Source organism: Meleagris gallopavo, chromosome 10 (assembly GCF_000146605.3).
Source record: "Meleagris gallopavo isolate NT-WF06-2002-E0010 breed Aviagen turkey brand Nicholas breeding stock chromosome 10, Turkey_5.1, whole genome shotgun sequence".
NCBI lineage: Eukaryota > Metazoa > Chordata > Aves > Galliformes > Phasianidae > Meleagris > Meleagris gallopavo.
Window position 1 is genome coordinate 6,631,032 of NC_015020.2, and position 17,112 is coordinate 6,648,143.

The window sequence follows — 17,112 nt, forward strand, 5'->3', positions numbered from 1 at the left end:
TTTTAAGGGGATAAAACACCCACAGTTAAAAAGGAGTGAGAGATCAAATTCCAAAGTTATAACTGTTTTTAACTTCATTCATGTCTTCAGTGTTTGGTTTTAAGCAGCATATTACACAGATACCTGTTGATTAATGCTGTTGTTGCTCCAGACAATGAAGGAAGGACTGCAACAACGCACATTCTGTGCCTGACCTGGACATGATGATTCTGTGATTATTGCTCTGTAGCTAGCCCTAAATAAGCATGCGTCTATGAGTGGAAGTAAAAATGATGAAGATGTAGCTGGATATTAATTAACGAGAAAAAAACACTCTGGTATAGGGACTTGCTAGTTGATTAGTGTGACATAAAAATGGATCTAGTGCATGTGCCCACACAGTGGTTTTTGTAAGGCATTTTGCATGGTTTTACGCTTCTGAGCAGCGATTATTAATTGTTTTCTTGGTAACTTTACATTTTTCATAAATTATTAAAAGCAACAACAACAAAGCTAGCAGATTAATAATTAGCAATATTATTTAATTTTCTTGAAAAGTGTATCTGGATGTACTGTGACCTCCCAGTGTTGTCTTTCTGAGTCTTGAATGCTATGTATTGAAGCAAAACCGTTCCTTGCTCAGTAGCTTCCTTATGTCACAAACCTGATATGAGATGCTCAAGTTTCTTGTTGGCTCTGTGGCTGCGCCATGGTGAGCAGAGACACTGTCCCTACTGTGCTGAGGTAACACACAGCTCACAGCAAGGAGCAGCAGCTTTCTGGCTGCTGACTGACTTGGAGGTAATTGTGTTGCGTCTACACTGCAGGCAAACAAGGTGCTTTTTAATTTTTATTTTTGTCATGCACGTTTTTTTCTTTTTCTTCTGTAGTGTATTTAATAGTATGTAATACATAATCGAGTAAGAAATGGGATAGGAACAGGAGTTATATAATTCTACCTCGCTTCCCATCCATGCTTCAGTAGCCTTATTGTTTTTGCGTGTGTGTGTACTTTTGTTTTGTTTTTATAAGCTAGTTTTTGTACTCCTGGTTAGTTATAGGATCTGGGTAGCTACCACCAAAGAGTACAATTCAATTTAAAGAAAAAAAATATGTTCAGGCTCCTACGTTGCAGATGGACATGCTGAACTAGTGAAGATCTTTAAGGCATTATGTGGGCTATTCTAGTACGGTAGCCAAGTATTCTTACTGATTTAAGATGTAAAAGATTTAAGATGTAAATTTAGGCAGAAAGAAGGATTGATTTCTCTTTAAAGTGTGTGTCAGAATTAGTGCTAGCTCATTCTTTTTTTTTTCTCTGGTGTGTTTTTTGTTGTAGACCATCTGTTTGTCAAGGGAAGTCACAAAATAATAATCAGTGAAAGATTTACACTGAAATCCTGATATCCAGTAATGGTATTTATAAAAATAGTGATCTGTAATGTATCTAATTCATTTATATTATAATTTAAGTCCATCAGTGTCAGATAAGTTTTTTTTTTTCCTTCTATTCTAGGGTGGAACCTGTAATAATACTGTCTGGATAGTAAAACAGTACATTTTGATGTTCTTCTGCTAGCCAGGGGCCTTTTTTGTTGACAAGGGCGGTTTATATGAAAGCTGTTGTTAGAAATAACTAAGCCTGGTATTTCTGTAGATAATAACTATATTTCATTTTCTTTGAAATGATTTTCCTATTACAGTTATTGAAAACTCTATGTGAAAGGAATATCAATTAGGGATAAAGCAAAAGCAGGTAAAATTTTCTGTTTGGATATATGACGACAGCGATTAAGTCTGAGAAGAAACAGATTTTGTGAGTGAATGAGATTGAAATAGTTTCTTCTGAATGTTGCAAAATAGCTAAAATCCATGGAAAGCTAACAAGGCAATTGTCTGTAGTTCTAGGTCTTCTAATTTAACCCACCCCATTAAATCAGTTATTCCATCGTTCTTTGAAAAATAATGTATTTTCACCATTTCTTCACTTTCCAATATTGAACCCCATTTTGAAAAACGTTTCAAATCCATTACTTTGTAAGATAACTTTGGATATTATTTTAAGCACTGAATAGAGCCTTAGAATAATTTGGGTTCAAAGGGACCTCAAAGTTCCAACCCCTCACCATAGGCAAGGCTGCCAACGACTAAATCAGGCACTAGTTGGGTTGCCCAGGGCCCCATCCAACCCGGCCTTGAGCATCTCCAGATGGATGCCCTGAGAAGTTGGGCATTCACATCTTCCCTTGGCAGAGTGTTCCAGCAGATCACCACCCTCTCAAGGGAAAACTTTTCCTTGACATCTAATCTAAATTTTCCCTTTTTTAATTTAACTGTTTTCCCTTGTCCTATCATTATCTACCTAAAGTAAGTAAAAAGTTGATTTCCTTCCTGACCATAAGCTCCCTTCAAATATTGGAAGGTTGCATTCATTTTTTTCTGGAGCCAGGGAGACCTGTATGCAGTACTTCAGTTAAGGCCTCATGAAGGCAGAAGGGACAGGGGCTATAATCTCACTCTCCCTGCTGACTACACTTCTTCCAATGTAGCCCAGGATACTGTTGGCCTTCTAGCCTACTAGTGCAAACTACTGGCTCGTATTAATTTTTTCATCTACTAGGCCTCCTAAGGACCCCCTATGGAGTTTCAATAATGCAGGTTATATTTGTGTCGTTCAATAAAGGTGGATTTTTCTTACTGTCAGTGAAGTGCTTTTTAGAAGAATCCAACTTGCCTCCTTTTAGCAAGAGTCAGATGTCAAAAAGTAGCCTTCTTCATAGTGTAGAACTTCACTTCCCAGAAGGACAATCTAGATTTAAGTTATGACGTATATTTCCCACAGTGGTTTGTATGATGATTCTTTTAAGAAAATTTCATTTCACTAACTTTAATGCTTTCATATATTTTTAATTCCTTTAGAAATATGACGTTCCTAAATCCAGTGTTCGTCTGAATCCTTACCTACCATTTCTCTCATAAGAGCACTCACTTGTGCCAGTAATGAAATATCAGTGTAGTAAGGTTTTTAGAAACAAAAGTCTGAAGAATTTTTCCAAATCTTTGAATAGCATCTACATATCTTAAAGATATTTTTACCTTAATGTACGACAGATATTATGTTTCTTCATAGTCACTCCTCTAAAAAGCAAGAAAAATATCTAAACTTAATGGTCTCTATTGTCTGTTTGCTTATGCCTGTCTTTTAAATGTTTTCTCATATGGCAAAGTGAAAATTGACCAGTGTATTGCTACATAAATAGCAGCTATAATTAACTATTTCTGGAATGTAGTCCTACTTAAAACTCCTGTATGACATCCTGTTTTTTTTTTTTTTTAATCAAGCCTCATCATCTCAAAGGGCATGCTTTCCGTTCATCTCATCATCAGCCTAAGCATGTTTGAAAATCTAGACTGAAGTGTTTTCAACATTTGCAAAATTGAGTGTATTTGAAACAAACTGTGTATTTCAGGTTAAACTGAGATTTAGGCATTCAGCAATTTGCAAGGAGTCATGCATATACAAGCATGAAGTCATAAATGGGAAGACGAAAGAATTCTTCCTTGTTTCATGTCTGCTTTTGATCTGTTATTGGCAGAACAAAGGCATATACTATAACTATATCCTCTTAAAAAGAATTGGAAATACGACAGCTCTATCACACAGATTATTCTAAGAACTTTTAATCAGGGAAATATTTTTCTTTCCATTGCTTTGGACTCAGGTGTTTTCTTCATAATGCAAGAAGCTTTGCGCAATTTTATTTTCCTAAAATATTCAGTGGTAAATCCTTTAATCTCAAAGCTTGATTTATAGACGACTATTTGCTCCATTTCATTATTTTGCACTATGCAAACCCAGATGTGCTGACTTCTGTTTTACAAATATATTTTATCTATTGCTATGCTAAGCTTCTTTTCTTCACTTGTCTCTTTACTGAAAGTAATGCAGCTATTTATGCTATAAAATATCCTTGTGTGAGTAGGAAGAAAGTATGTGGTAAATAGCTTTGTTTTGAGGTACTGAAAGTGCGACTGATCTTCAGTAATGGGTGGTTTCATTATGATCTTACCGAAACACTTCACAAAGGCATTGTTAACCTAGGGGGGGAGAAAAGGGTGTCACAAATTGAATTTTCCAGTTTTATCTTTCTGAATTTCAAGTGCATGAGCAAAGATTGTCCTCGGTCTAGCCCAAAGATGAGCATAGTTGATGGAAAGACTTGATGGAAATGTACCTACAGGTATATCATATTGTGGCCTCCTGAGAATCCTTGTCAGTGCAGCTGCCTCCTTTCCATTCTATGAAAGAAGAGAGAACTGGTGCTCATTTAGGTTTTCCTTTGAGACAGACATGAGAATGTCAGAGAACGTGCCTGAATGTAGAAGGACTAAAAGTTTCCTTTAAAATTCATTTCTTCTCCAAGTAAGAGAGAAGTATGTAGTTTCTTGAATACTGAGACAGTGACTTCTCAGATGTTTACTTAGTGTTGTACTCATGAATGAAAGGAATTTATTGTAAAAATCTGCAAGGCAACTGCTATTCAACATTAGGACTGCAAAGAAATTGTACAGTGCCATGGTAGACTGAAAAAAGCCACCAGTGGGAGTAGAGATTCATCACTGAGTAAATGATTCCATGGTGGGGTTCTGCTTTTCAATTACAATAATCAAGACGTTATTCTTTTTCCATCTTACGTTTTGCAGAGAGTAAACTAATTATCTTAAATCTATAATTTAATAGCATACTTGTAGTAGCATGAAATGCTGCATTTCCAAGAATCTTCCTTTAAAACTCCTCCAGTACAGTTGGCAGAAGAAAAACTCGTTAAATAGCCAGTTCTGTCCAACATCAAACTGTAAACTCTTAGCTATATTACGCTTATTAATTTGAGAAGAGTTAGTTAACAGGTCTGATATTTGCACTTCTAAAAATAAATATTAGTTTCCATTTTCTTTTAACTCCTGCTTTGTTTTCTGTTTTAAGAACTTCAGCATCTGACAGCCCAGTATTAATAGACCTAAGTTTATGACTGGGATTTATGATTGGGGTTTTTTGTGTGTTTTTTTCTTCCCATGTTGATGTACATTTCTTTGCAGTGCACTCCATATTATTATTGAACCACATTAAGCAATCTGAAATGTAGTGAATGATTCTACTTAGGAAAAGTCAGTAACCCAAGCAGCTTTATCTACATTAATTACATTCAGTGTAAGTTTTTTTTTTTTATCTAGTATTGCAGAGAGAAGAAATACCTGCATTGTGTCTAGAAAAGGTTTTCAAACTCTGTGCTATTCACTAGATCTTAGGGATGTATGTTTAGAAATAGGGTGAATAATGTATATGCTTTGCTGTCTGTTTCTGGCACCATCCATTCATGAGAGGAAATAGCTTGTAAAATACTTGTAGGAAGAAAGAATAGCACTTACTTTGCCATCTGAGAATCAGTTTTCTCTCATGCATACAGCAAGAAAGTAAATTTCTTAAATTGCAATATATTTAACAATGTGGCAGCATGACAATCTGAAGTATTTGTAGATTCAACCTGGATTATTTACATGTTTGTCTGAAAAACTGTATTATTATATAACTTTAGTTTCAAGATCATAAATAAAATGAATAAGATCTATAAATAGAAATGATTAAATTTATTTTCATTTATTTTTTTCATTCTCTTAGTTTAGAAATCATTTTCATTTTGAATATCCTACAGCACAATTGCTTTCTGAATATTCTTTTAATAGAATGCATAATAATATCTTTAGATAAGCTGTTAACAGTCTACCTGGTCAACAAAACAAACAAACAGTCATTTCCAGCATTTTTACATATGATGGTAACAATCTCAAGAGAAAAAAATTGAACAGGCGGCTCCATAATTACTCCATGCTGTGGCTCCATGATAACTCCTTTACTGCTTTATGCTTTGTCCTCCCTTTCTTCTTATTGCTTTTCTGCTTAGACTGTAAAACCTCAAGACAGGACCAGTCTTGGTCTGTGCTTGTTCAGTTTCTTATTGAAACTCTGTCTCGAATTCAGTTTCCGAATTTGACTGTAATACAAATAATTAAAAATACTCCCCATGCCTCCCCTCACTCTTTTACATTTAAAATATTTCATTTCAGGAATGTGACCTTGTTACTACTGCTGCTGTGCCTGCTGATGGTAATTCAAACATTTCCTTCCTTTAATTTGAAGTATGTGTCCAGCCTACTTAACATTTTTTTCATATATTCTGTCCTCACGTTCTTAACATTCACAGAAGTACATTTGCTCAGACAGCATGTTTATTTCTGTACACTCGAGTGTTCCCAAAACGCTAAAAGATGGTATAATGTGCCTTTATTTTGATTCAAAGGAGAAGATCAGTAGATTATTGCCTGTGATTTGTAGTAAGGAGTCATAAAGTAGTCCCACAGTTCTCCAGAGATTATTGTAATTTTGGTGTTGCCCTATCTATTTTTGTTGTGCTCAATAGCACTGAGAAACATCAAATGTGACAAAAACCAGTAAGGATCTTATTCTTGTTAGTTTTCTTGGAGGCTTTCTCTTACCACATCTATTCCCACTCTTCCTGTCCACCCACGTGTTTATCACTTGCAATGTACTGGCATGAATATCAAGGTTCTCAAACAGCAGGAAGGGAAATATTGGCCAACTCATTTAAAAACTAAGTCATAGATGCCTTGAGGACAAGCATCTCCAACATAAATGTAACAACAACTAAAGAAAGCTCTTCTGGCTTTGTATTTAACTCAGCTTTTTGTAAATAGTTAAGAATTCTTATATGGACCTTTTGTGAATTCCAGAAAAAGTTTTGGTAGGAAATTGTCATGGTTCACTGATCTCCCTTTCACAAGAAGATCTTCATAACTGCTGTTCATCCAGTGCATAACTGTATTAATGAATTTTATCTAAAGAGAAGACTAAGACTTTACATTAGATTTAGGATACTGTCTTTGTCATAGTATCACTAAAGGTGCAGCAGTGGCTCATGCTTTACTTCCTAGAAAAAGTTAGTCAAGAACTGAAAAAGGTGCTGCAGAACTGCCTATTGCTTATGTAAACAAAAGGAGGACTTAAGGAATTAATGGAAGTACTTTATTTCCTTGAGATAGTATAAATCAAGCAAAGTTGTGCTGAGAAGTTAGATGAGTTAGTTTGTTGCATTATAGTGGAAAGTGTAAATTTTGTACTTTTGCATCAAGCTTAGTAGAATATTTTGAAATGGAGTATGAACTTCATTATCCATGGATGAGATTTAGGAAAAAAGTACAGGTTGACTACTTCAGTTTTGCCTTGATATCACACCTCAACCAAATACTGAAACATCACCTTGTTATTCCACTATGAAGGCCTAACATGATGCTAAAGGAAGTTTTGTGTAGAATGTAAAATTTCAAACTTTAATAATATTATTTAATAATTATTTAATAATATTTTCTTCTGTGCAAATCAGAACTCAAACAGTCTTTGTTTATCCTTTTTTCCAGTGTTGTTTCAATACCAAATAATAATAGTAGTGGGTTTGCGGTGGTATTGTTTATTTTTACTTTTTTGTTTGTTTGTTTGTTTGTTTTTATTTATATCTGGATTAGCCAAGTACTGTCAAGTACACAAGCAGATCTGCTGCTAAGCAACAAAGCTGTGTTACCTGGAGAACAATATATTCACACAGTGAATACTGACAGAATTGGCAAATGGTCTTAAAGGAAGGGGATCTGTTACCATTCTGTAACAAGCCTATAAATATAAATGGTAAAAGGGATTAGCCATCTAGAGGTTTTCTGGCTTAAATTACAGCCCATGTCTCTTCGAAACATGCATTTGGGTTGACATTTGACCCATCGTAGCCTTTCAAATATATTATGTTATGAAACTTACAGACTAGTAATTTTGAAGAATACAGATAAAATCTATCAGGTTGTGAATATCTAGTTTAGTTTTTGTCATGTTTAGAACATTCTTTAGAAATCCAAACCTGTAAATGTTGCAGTTGCCTAAAAAAAACAAATGTAAAATCTGAATAGTTTAGTATCCAATGATGTGTAGATCAAAAGTAATGACCATGTTCCATGATTAAATTATCAGTTTGTGGATAACTGTATGTTATTCCATAGTAGATGGATTTTCAGTGAAGACAAAAACTGAAGATCTGTCTTTCCAAGACAGGTTAAACAAACTTAGATATAGTAATTGGCCATTTATGTACTTCAGTACATAGGACTTCATAAAATTATGCATTTTTTGCTTTTTATTGGAGGACATAGAGAACAAATTTACTTCTTTCTGACAGCACTCTTTCAACAGTCGTTGCAAAAGGAAGGTACAGAAAGGGACAAGGAATTGAAGAACGCAGCTTGTGTGAAATATTAAATTGATTAATAAATATAGTTTCCTATGCTGTTTCATATGTGCACAACTTTATCTACTACTTCGTGAAGAATGCTTCATTCTGTTTTGGTATTCTGCTGTATAAGACAGATAGAATCAGTTCTATGTCTGCCTGAAAGTGTTATAGCATCCTTTTCAGCAAATGCTTAGAATTCTCTCTAGAGCCACTAAGTCCAGCAATCTCTCCTGCGTTTTCTTTCAGAGGATTAGCCCTTCCCCTGTGCTGCCATCCCAATAGTCACGTAAATGCTCTCCCCAAACTGTGGGACACTGCTCCGTGCCAGCAGCCACTAGCTGCTGTCCAACACAACTACAAAGACGTTCTACAAACTACCATAACCTTCTTTGTATAAATGAATGCAAACAAACAAACAAAACAAAACAAAACAAAAAAGCTGAACAGCCCTTGTGTATTGTATTTTCGCATATCTGTCACCATTTTTGTAGTGGTGTAATTGAGTTTTGTTGTTAAGGTGCCTTGCAAATATCAGGCATCAAGTCTGTGCTTCAGGGTGCCAGCCAAGTTGTCTGACACGCCTTTGTGCCTTTTCTCTCACTTTCAGCGTAAATGGCTTTCTCACATCATTCATTCAAATGCACAACCAAATTATCAAGTTGCTGCTGCTTCTCAGCCTAGCAGCACAAATAAACTGCCTCTTATCCAGGCCACTGTTCTGACTGCCTTTCTCTCAGCACGCCCAAACAGCGACTCTCCTGGCTTTCCCTTAGATCTCTTATCTAACAGTCTGGTCTCTGTACACTCTTGTGACTAGTTGAAAAGGAGATGAGGAAAAACGGTCTTTGCTATATGTAGACTATATGGCAGTTAAGCCTCCTTTAACTGTCCAACAGTGTACTCAGTCTCCAACAGGAATCAGTGCAGTTCTCCCATGTCTAAATAAACCAGCTCTGAAATCACTGATTTCAAAGTGTTTTAATAAATTGTTGCTGCCATATGGAACAGGTTTGTGAAATCCTGTTTTCGTTAGCAAAGTGGGGAATTATTAGTCGGGCCTGAAGTATAAAAAATATTCTGTAACACTGGGCTGAGCAGTGCCGCTTACTGTCCCTTCATTCTGTTGTTGGCCTTTCCCATTTGTCTGCCTTCTGTAAGGCAGCTTGCTCACTCAGATGTGATGATGAAGCCTACTAAAAACAGGCTACGTGAAACCAGCCTCTGGTATTGTTCTGGCTTTCATTGTAATTGAATTTAGTCAGCGTCTTGACAACTTTGACTTCAGTCTTCTAACCTAATTTCTCCTTCATGCTGCTTTGCATTTGAGATCACTTGTATCTAACCATAATTAAAAAAAAAAAAAAGAAAAAAAAAGTGTGTTCATGACTGAGACTTGAAAAAGGGATGAGTAATATAGTGATTTGTGAAAGGGCAATAGAATGAATTGTATTGTGTTTAATATATATTTTTTAGTCTTTAAAGAGGGGTCTAGGTGCAACTGTTCTGCTAGTTATTTAAAAAAAACAAAATTCACTGTCAAATACTTTCTCAAAACGTTCCTCGTGAAAGCAATCCAAGATCTGTTTTGAGGCATCAAACTATTTTCTAAGTGTAGAACTCTTAGAGTGCTATACACTCAGAGTAATAATTTGAAATTATTTGTTTTCCTTAGCGTAAGGAATTGGGAATTGGGTCTTGTTTGTTTATGTTTGTGCAGTGCCAGTTCTGCAATCCCATGTTGTATTTCTAGTTCATTGGATGACCCTTTAGGCACCGTGAAGATGATCTATGCAGGAAGTGAATGAACATTACATCTGACTTCCAGATACCTGTTCACTCATGTGAAGAGGTAGATCTCTCTTCACAAAACGCTGTCAGAACATCTTGCTATCTTGAATTTCTGCCTACTGTTTAGCTGTAAGAAATGTAGTTTTCTCACAGTTGTAAAACTTTTTACGCAGTTGAGTCCATAAAATTGTATCCTCCCATATGTTATCCTCATTTCCAATGTTATCTTAAAAAAAAAGAAACCTGATGTTCAGCCTCCACCACTGGAATGCATTGTGCTGTAAATTTAGGGCAGATATTGACAATTTTGTTTTTGTTTTTTCATTTCAGGATATATATATATATTTTTTTTTAATGAGAATTCTGGGCCATCCATGTGGCAAAGAATTGTTCATCTTTATATGGCAATATCACATGCATTCTGGATCTTCAGAGCTTAAGATTTCTTATAATCTAAGTTAGGTTTTATGGGGAGAAAAAAGGGACTTTCAGATTCTTAGAAATTAACTTTTGTTCTTACCTCTTCTACCTGAGTAGACTTCATTCACTTAAATTGAGCTGCTCTTAAGCCTCACTTCTAATTCTATTATTTCTTTTGAATAATGATAATTTCTGGGATAAGGCTGTAGAAGACTTCTTTTTGTGTATGTCTCTCTAATTACTGAGCTCATGCCAGAATATAGCATTTTCAATAGACACCGCTCTACACAGTTTTTATATGTGGAGCTATTTATTGTTGTGTTCAGATTGTTGGAAATATCCAAATAATTTTGTCAGGACGGTATCTCTGATAAAAGCAGATTTTATTCGCGATTGCAATGGCGGGCGTCCCGCAAGCAGGAGCGCACCTATGGACACAACATGACAGCCTTTATACCCTGTTTTCTCCCCCTTGCCTCCCCCTCTCCCGTGTTTCCCCACTGGCTGGATACTCCAGGTTCACAATCTTATCAGAAGGTTTTTACATTGGTTAATTACTTCTTAATTTGTTTGTTATCTGGTGTCAGTCCTGTGTCTCCAAGATGTCTCAACCCTCTTCTTGTTCATATTGATATGGTGATTTGCTTCCAAGTCTTCGTTAAACAAGGAGCACCGGGGCGGAGGATGATGCCAGGCCTTCCGATGTTGAGGCGTTTCCTCGGGCATGCCATGACTTGTTCTCTGGTTTGATCTCGTGCAGGATATTCTTGCAGTGTGTATGACAAAATATACATATATACACCTATATACACCTATATACAGAGCGTGCGTCCCTGGGAAGGGTTATCTAGACGATAAGTGACATAAACTATCAGAGATCTTCCCCAAGTTAAGCAGAAAGACTCCCAAAAAGAACTATGACAGCAGAGATCATGAAATAAAAAAAAAATATTATCCAATTCTAATGCAGAAACAACATTTGATCCCCACAAGATAGAAGAGTTAGCAATAGAAGAAACAGGAGCAACACACTTAGGTAGGAGATCAAGCTCTCTACCCACCTTTCATTTTCAGGTATTTACTGCTTCAGAGAGAAAATAGATTAGGACATGGATCAAAAAGGAAACAGGATGTCTGTAAGTGACTCCATGCTGCTGTCAAACCTTTGCTTTGGTTTGCTGCATTGCTAAGTCAAACTGTCAGAGCTTTGGGGAAATGTGCCCAGAGTTGATACTGTAAACATGAATGAGAAAGTTTGCTGTTACAAGCTGTTTCAAAGCATTGATTTTGTACTCAGTCTGTGGGAAATTGCTGACTGTATATTAGCACAGGATTTGGTTCTTCAAACTTTAAGAAACAATAGAAACTTTTAATATAGGCTATAGTGGCTGTAGAGTTTATGATGGTGTTAACTAAGTTTCCCGTTTCCCCAAACTTTAAACTGGACCATGAAAGTAAGAGGTAACATTTCTCCTTTATTCTCTGGCTTTTTTGTGTTTACACAGGTTAAGGGTACAGAAGATACAGGTATTTCTGCTGTTTATGTTGGAGCTTGTATGGATTTTTTAATTTGTTATAATTATTTTATTTTATTTTTTGCATTTTGTTTTGATTTCTGACCTTTTTCTGAGACATAGGTTTACAGTTGTAATTGTGATTCTGATAGATGGTGACATTTTCTAAGTTTCTTAGGGGGGTCACTGAAGGGACGTTTTTCCTTTATGTAAACATTTATTATTACTATTTTCTGCTGTCATTGTTTCTACAGTGAACTCTTCATGTGGGCACCAAAGGGATTGGCTTTTAAGCATGAAGGAATAACTCAAAGCTATCAAAATGCATTCGCTTTTCAGATAGATTAACATCTTTGTCTTCAAGTGTCAGGTTTCTAACAGATGGTCACTGCATTGAGTGTATTCAAGCCACTCTCTGTTCTGTATCTGAGGGATGATATACCACCAGATTGCTTCTTTATTTATATATATATGTATATATCTGCATGGATAAGTCTTTGCATTAGGCTATCACTATGCTAATGCAGTTAGTTGTTGTGAAACATTAGTGCATAATATTGAATATTATTAAGTGAACACAAAACATATCCTGAACTGTGGACCTCTGTACCCTTGAAAACTATAAAACATATTCAGTAGAAACTAGATGGATTTATTACAGCACTGTCTACATGTTTTGGATTGGAAACAAATTACATCAATGTATCAATTGATATTTTGTTAAGAATATGTTAAACACCAGAATATGAGTCATCATACTCTTAACTTATTACTATCAAGAGTAGTATAAGGATGTTTCCCTGTTTTGTAGTACTTAAAAACCTCATTGAGGAGTCAAGCCCAAAGTCTTGTATTCTGTATTAAAAAAAAAATATGGTTAGAGGCCTATTGGAGTATGTTACTGTTAAGCAGATAAGTTCCTTAGGGCATTATTAGAACAGTCCCGTTCATAGTCAGCTCATGGGAGGGTTAAAACAGTTCTCAGATGGCTGTAACTACTAAATGTATGGTTAAACTGGGGATTTAATTTTGTTTGAAATCAAAAGCATTAATATTTCTTGACAGTGATTACACTATTCTAGAGAACATACTTTCTACCATATTTTATGTTTACGTTAACTTTTAGCTTGTATTTAAAACAGACGTGAGAAAAATCACCAGTCATTGGAGGAGTGCCAATCACCAGTCCTTTGGAGGAGTGCCCTCAGCTTTTGATGCTACTGGTAGTTTGATAGCATTCTGTGAGACAATAATTCCACATGAAGGAAAATAATAATAATTTTAAAAAATCAGATAGCATTTTCTATCTATTTTGAAACAAGAGTCAAATGTATTTATACTTTCCTTAGCTGTAAAATTCTGTATCAGTGATAGAATGTCATTATACTGCTTTTTACCATATGTGGAGGCACACTCTTGTAAAATCACATTATTTTATTTTATTTTTTTTTCCACTAAGCTCTCTGACTTAACCTTTATTTCACAGCTATATGTGGCTGCCAGCAAGAAGCTGAACTTTAGCAGGAACAGTAAAAACAGCTATGTGGGAAGAGTGGGGTCTTTTAAAATGTTTTAAGAGGTTTTTTTTAAAGAAGTTTTGCAAAACAAGTGTGAACTTCATACATGCTAGAAGAGTACGGTTGTCATAGATGTACTGTTGTAATTGATATGCCTTGCTCTTCAATTCCTTAGGTAGTCTACTAAGGGATAGTTTGCTGTTTGTCTCCAATGAAGATAGAGATGGACATGATTATTTACAAATGCTTTTGGCAAATAAATTATGTTTAACTCCTCTGGAACCCTTATTGAAGATCGTCCCTGATACTATCAGTGAACTTCTTTCAGCTTTTTGGGATATGCCATCTCTTCCACACAACATTTTTGATTCAGTTTTTTTTCACACTGAACTCAAAATAAAGCATTTTGAATATTTTCTTACAATAGAATTTTCAGAGCAAATGCTCTCAAATCAGAAGCATTGATTTCTATCTTGTCAAAAGTTTTAAAAGATATCTAAAACTTTTCTGCTAAAAACATCATGGGAAAACAAAATATTTCCATTAAAGCTTTGGTTTCAAGGGAAGGCCATAATGCCAACTTAGTGCAGTTTTCCAAGCCATTCAAAAACTTTCCTGGACCAAGAAGTTCTCTGGAAGATGTAAATCACAAAGACAAAAATAATATTTCTTCCAGTAAAGATGATGCTATAAAATTTATATAGAGAGGGTGAAAAATTTTAGCTCATTAAATAATAAATTGAAAACAATTATCACGAAAGTAAAAAAGATAAAAACTTAGTAGTAGGATGTTCTATTATTTAATTCAGTGTTACTCAAGTTATTCATTCAATTCAAATCAAATATAATTATCATCTATATCTAGCTAAGTAAGTTACTTTAAATTTCTGGATATTTAAACAATTTTTTTAACATTGAGAGTACTACGTGAATCAACATAAGAAAAGGAAGACTGCCTGTAGCCAAATGCATGCATTCTTTTTGGATTCACATCTTTAAATAATTGTACTGTATGTTCTTACAGTATGTCATTGTAAATGAGTGCACACAAGTTCATGCGCCATGTAGAAGATGAGAAAATTTCCCTTTCTGTTTCCGTGTCACATACAATTCATAGGAAAAGGCAACACATAACTTACTTACTTCACTTCTTGCTAAAGCGAGAATAGTATCTTGATGTTAGTATCTACTGAAATAAATTTTAAGTTTTTATTATGCTTGTAACTTTTAGATTGTAAGTTTAGATTGTAAATTTTAGAATGCCATTGTTATAGTATTATATGGTATATATAATATATAGTATAAATATTCATTTCTGTATATGACAATATTAAGGTACATAGATGTCAGATTAGCATACTGCAGTGAATCACAGCTGAGAAAAACAACTGTGTAGCTCAATGTGTTTTTAACTGGAAATGGACAGTGAGAGCTGCTGTGGACTAAAAGGACAGCTGGCATGACAGCATTTGACATCCTGTGTGTAATTGGTTTTGAATGCTTGACAGATTTTTATAATAGTACAGAGGCATTTAGACCAGCAGGTGACTGTTGGGAATGGATGTGTGGTGGTGAGCCTGTCTTCATATTACTCTTACTTGGGAATCCTTTAGGCACACTTGACATCAAAGATGTGTTCACTTTTAAGTTCAAGTGCTTGTCAACTGTTACACCCTTTTCATCTAATTCAAGAAAAGCAGAACAACTTTAAACACTTGTATGCTCTTTAATTTATGTGATCACTGTTAAAAATGAAATTCAAAGTGCAGTTATATATATATATAGTGGGGGTGGGAAATAAGATATTTGCTGAGCTACCAGCCATCAGATTTTATGTACAAATTATCTTTATTGGCAAACCTGAGTAGAAAATCACTTGTGAAATTGGCATCAGAATTAGATCAACCAGCAAAGCAATTACAGTCGGGGACAAGACAAGCTCTCTTTGTCTGTTGGAAGCAGCAGCAGTTTATTTTTTAATGTGTTAAGTGAGCTGATCAAAATAATGTGACAATTGGTGGTGTGTTACTCCTTTCGTTTTCTTTTTGTGGTACGAGATTGCTAATTATAAACTGAAAGAATATAATCAAATTTTGTAATTGTTTTAATTTTTGTTTGCTCTTTCCATATGTTTTTCTCTGTTTTGGTTGGTGACTAAGTGAAGGTAACTAGTGTCCACCATCAGGATTTTAGAAAAGGCTTTTGTGGAATCAGATAGCTTGATTCTATCTTTTTGGGATACTTTATTTACAGTACTGTAAAGGAGCTTGCCTTGCAAATGGTTGGACATAATATAGTCTCTGGAAAAGCAGACTACTTTGAACAAGGTATCCAACTATTGCAGAATCAAAAATGACCAGTTACTGTAAAAATGCAGTCCATACATCTCAAAAGTTTTAGTCTTCAGATTGGTCAAAAAGTCTTTTGTTCTTCAAGCATATATGAAGTCTTCTCTGAAAGTAGCATCTCCTATTTTAGTATATTGGCTCACAATGTCAGAGGTTGATGTTGTCGGTATGGCAGTAGAAATTATAAGAAAACAACATGAGGGGCAACCAATGGGATTATGTGAAGTAAAAAAACAGAGAAATTAAGATGACTCTTGTGCAGCCTTCCCGTTTGCATTTTGTTGCCATGTGACAGATGGTAGCAGAGGAATAGTCTGATAAAATGGTGTTTGACATGGAAGTGCATCTGAAGCAGAGGTGTGTCACTGAAGTCGGCCATGATGAAAACTTGGCACCCTCTGAGATTCATCAGCACTCACTGAATGTTTATGGAGAAATAACAGTGGATGTGAACACAGGGAGGTGGTGTATTTCGGTGCTTGTGACAGTGGGTCACATCTGATAATGCAGATAGTTACAAGCCCGACGTACAGGCTCTTATTCATCACTGGTGAAAACACACAGTTCATGGTGGTGACTATGCTTAGAAATAGTATTTTGTAGCTTAGAATTTGCTCTGTCAAGTAGTGTTATTGTACACTTTGTATCTGTTGTGTTTTCCCTGGATGTAAATAGGAGGCATTGCTTACAGAACAAACTATGTATATTTGTCTCAGTTACCGTTTGCTGCTAAAGGTTTGGCATTTCATGTAAAGATTACTAAGACTTTTTGATTTGGGGATAATAAAATATCTCACATGATACTCTGCAAATATGCAAAGCAATTGCTATTTTGAAATTAATAGACTGTGCCAAGCCGTGTTCATAATATTTTATTAATGAGTGAATTGGATCTAGAAAATTTCACAGTGCTTGGACTGACCATTCATCCAAAAGATATAGGCACTTAATTGTGCCTAAGCAGCTGTCAATTTTGTGTGCCCTTAAGATGTCCCTTTCTCACTTGGCTGATCACATCATGTTTGTGGACTTTGAAATGTTCAAACTTAAATCAGAAGGGAAAATTTTACTTGCAACAAAACTGCAGTGATTTAATCTTTCTGGTGCATGTCTATATATTTATAGTTCACAACGAAAATGAGAAAAAAGGCACAGTTTCAGTAAACTTTGGTAAAGATCTAAGTATCTACTATGTGAT